Below are 4,386 nucleotides of genomic sequence, written 5' to 3'. Positions count from 1 at the left end.
AGACACATGCAGTACTGCTTCACCGCTAGTGAAGCTTTCTCCCTTCAGATGAGGACGGGGTGGGGGGGGAGGGGGCTTGAACCTGGGTCCTTGAGCATTGTAATGTGTAATGTGTACAGTCTACTGCTCAACTAGTTGCACCACTGTGCAGCCCTATCTTTTCAGTTTTTATCTACATCATTTGCTATTAAGTGTTAAATTCCAGCAAAAATTAAATATGTAGCCTGCTCTCAACTGTGGCTATTTGATAGGAATGGAATAGAACTGCCTTACATCAATCTTGCAAAACTTGTATTATCCTTACTTGTCTTCTCCCTAGAGTATGAACTTCTCTAAAGAAGTGTCAGTGACATTGACTCCCTACTCCTAATCAAAGCAAACATCTAGCACATAACAGACTTTTAATAATTGTTGGGTGGAGAAATAAAGACCAGTGCTATGTTATCTATCCTTTTCAATGAACAATAATAGCAAAACATGTCATACTCTGGGATTGCCAAATAGAACCTGTAGTCATCTTATTATTCCATTCCAGACCTATAGAATTGGAAGTTTGCTGAGCTCTCTTTACTTACCACCTCCAATTAAATGTGCCCCAGACTGAACACTTCATTTTTCCTCTGTTGTGTTGTCTGCAGTGTACTTACATCACTTCAGCACTGTCAGTGTGATGTGTGTGTGTGTGTGTGTGTGTGTGTGTGTGTGTGTGTGTGTGTGTGTGTTAGTTTTCACCCACACCCAAAGGCAGTCACTTGCCTTAATCTAGAAAACTCACCCAGGGTCTTGGCAATTCATGAAAAGAAGTAGTTGCTTGAAGTGATTCAGTTCTCTCTCTTTTGAAGCCAAAGCTAGGGCTTTGTTCATTAGAAGAATGGACTTTGAGAAGGAGGTTCTATAGGTGAAGTCGGTGGTATTCAAGACATGTAAATGAGGTAGGACAATGTTTAGGAAGCAAAGGAGATTACTGTACCTTTAGGAACTGTGTGCTTGGCTTAAATCCCAAAACTCATCAGAATCTTCTTACAAGCAACTACATGGTTCCCTACATCATGCCACTGAAATATCAGCGCATTCACTTCAACTGAACTTCTTATACAAGCTGCTGAAGTCTTCAAAAGGGAAAAGATCCAGAATTATTTATAATATTATTATAATATTATTCAGTTTAATATTATTTAATTTATAATATTATTATAGTTACAGAAAAATGTTGGCTGTCTCTTTATTAGCTGGATATTTTTTTAATTTTTTTTTTCATTTTATTTAAGAAAGGATTAATTAACAAAACCATAGGGTAGGAGGGGTACAATTCCACACAATTCCCACCACCCAATCTCCATTTCCCATCCCCTCCCCTGATAGCTTTCCCATTCTCTATCCCTCTGGGAGCATGGACCCAGGGTCATTGTGGGTTGCAGAAGGTAGAAGGTCTGGCTTCTATAATTGCTTCCCTGCTGAACATGGGCGTTGACTGGTCGGTCCATACTCCCAGTCTGCCTCTCCCTTTCCCTAGTAGGGTGGGGCTCTGGGGAAGCTGAGCTCCAGGACACATTGGTGGGGTCTTCAGTCTAGGGAAGCCTGGCCGGCATTCTGATGACATCTGGAACCTGGTGACTGAAAAGAGAGTTAATATACGAAGCCGAACAAATTGTTGAGCAATCATGAGCCCAAAGCTTGGAAAAGTGGAGAGGAAGTGTTAGGGAGGTACTCACTGCAAACTCTAGTGCACTTCTGCTTTCAGGCATATATTTTGCAGTAGTTTACAGATACATGTGAACATATGCTGTCTCTCACAGAAACTGGTGTATATCTAGGTTTTGGGACTTTGTTAGAAGGTGAACTACCTGAGGTGAAATTAGAGTATACTATGAAATGAAAGGTCTCACCCGAGTAATGAAGTTGAAGGGTTGTCATTCCACACGTGAAGTTTCTGGACACAGTCTGAAGTGAAGCATGTTGAGGTGGCAATCGTTGTGTTGGTTAGGTTGTGATCGGCAGATGCAATATTATTTGATATGGATTGGGAGAGGCATACGGGAAAGTGGGCCCTATACAATGGTTCTAGGACTGGGGGAAGTAGAGGCTCTATAGTGGAGATGTGAGGTTCCTGCTGTCTTAGGGTTCAAAAAGACAATCGATAGTTAATGTTATCATCACATTATTTGGTAATTGGGTTAACTTTGAAAAGTCCTTTTGTTAGGGTTTGCTGTACAGTACCCAATATCTTGTATATAGCTGTGCTATTGGTTGCTTCTGATCTACTTGGTCTAGGCTTTTGAGAGAGTCTGCATATCAATTACACAGCCTATATATTGAAAAGATTCAGTTTGTGTTTTGAAAAACTTTGAGACATACAATTAATTTTCCCCCTCTCATATTAATTAACTACTGATTTATATGTCTACATTTTGCTAGGAGTGTACATAAACACCATTCCCACCACCAAGACTGTGACCCATCCCTCCCACCCACTCCCACCCCCCACTGTCCCAGGAAGCTGCATGTCTACTCCTCACCACAGGGTTTTTACTTTGGTGCCCTACTTACAATTTGGCCAGGTCCTGCTTTTAGTTTCCCTTTCATATCTTCTTACTCTCTTTATTAGCTGGATATTTAAAATACTATGTGTATGGTAGATTTTGACTGAGATTTGTTTTATTTTGTCTTGTTTTGTTCTGTTCTGATCTGTTCGGTTTTGTTTCATTTTGATGTTGGGGCTTAGTGCCTGCAAGATAATCCCATAACTACTGGTAGCCATTTTTTTTTCTTTTATTTGATAAAGATAGAAGAGTTGATACCTGTAGCACTACTCCACAGCTTCACCCACCCCAGTAGGTATGAACCAGGGGCTTGAACCCAAGTCCTGACATTAACATGTGTGCTCTATCAGATGCATAATTGTCTGGCCCCAAATGTATTCTTTTAATACTAGGATCTGGGGCTGGGTGGTGGTGCACCAGGTTAAACACACATAGTACAAAGCACAAGGACTGGCAAAAGGATCCCGGTTCGAACCCCCAGCTTCCCACCTGCTGGGGGGGGGGTCATTTCACAAGCGGTGAAGCAGGTCTCCAGGTGTCTGTCTATCTCCCCCCCTCAATTTCTCTCTGTCCTAGCCCTAGGGAAAAAAAATGGCTGCAGGAGCAGTGGATTTGTACTGCAGGCATTGAGCCCTGGCAATAACCCTGGAGTAAAAAAAAAAAAAATACTAGGAGTAAGGCAGCATGAAAGACTCCTTATATCATTCTTCAAAAAGCAATTAAATTCTCATGTTTTTTTCATTTCTTTAAGAGAAGGAATAGTCATTTTTATCCATTCAATAGTTTTCACCGTGTTCCATTTTTACTCTAAAAATTCTTTTGATTCAGTCAAAACAACTGTCTTAAGTTAAAGGAGAAATTTTAAACTTTCTTATGATGAGAAGTGACAAGTCACTGTGCTTTCTCTCACCCTTCTCTATGTAAGTTGACTAAAACTACCACTCCCAAAAAACATTCACTGATTTTTACTAAGGCTTAGAATAGGGTAATATCAAAAGGCTAAGACATTGTTGGTTCCAGTCCCCTGGGTGGTGTGACATCACAAATTCTAGTGAACTATACATGCAGGGAAAAGTCTGTACCTTGGATCTGTACCTTGAGAGAAAGATGAAAGATATAAAATAGTGGCACAGCAGGTTAAGCCACATGCTGCAAAATGCAAGGACCAGCTCAAGGATCCCGGTTCAAGCCCGCAGCTCCCCACCTGCAGGGAGGTTGCTTCACAAGCGGTGAAACAGATCTGCAGGTGTCTATCTTTCTCTCCTTCTCTCTGTCTTCCCATCCTCTCTTGATTTCTTTCTCTCCTATCCAACAACAATGACAGAAACAACAAAAACAACAACAATGATAAACAAGGGCAATAACATGGGAAAAATGGCCATCGGGAACAGTGGATTCATAGTGCAGGCACCGAGGCCCAGCAATAACCCTGGAGGCGAAATGAATAAATAAAAGAAAATAGAATAGAATTATGGCACACCCAGTTGAGTAAATGTTACTGTGCTCAAGGACCCATGCTCAATTCCCCACCCCACACCAGCAAAGCAGATCTGCAGGTGTCTATCTTTCTCTCTTTCCTTCTCTCTCTCTCTCTCTCTCTCTTCTCCCTCCTCTCAACTTAACCCTGTCCTATCAAATAAAAGAGAAAGGGGGAAAAAAAAGAGGAAAAAAATTCTCTTTGAAATAAAATCAGAGAAAGTATATGTGTACTTAAGGTAATTATAATTTTATGCAAATAATTATATAAATTTTATAAGCATGTATATATAGATATACATATGTAAATAAGTGTGCCTGTGTGTGTCTGAATCACGGCAATGGAAAGAAACCATCCAGGAACCCTCTA

Source organism: Erinaceus europaeus, chromosome 3 (assembly GCF_950295315.1).
Source record: "Erinaceus europaeus chromosome 3, mEriEur2.1, whole genome shotgun sequence".
Lineage (NCBI taxonomy): Eukaryota > Metazoa > Chordata > Mammalia > Eulipotyphla > Erinaceidae > Erinaceus > Erinaceus europaeus.
Note: the sequence above shows the minus strand (reverse complement) of the source record.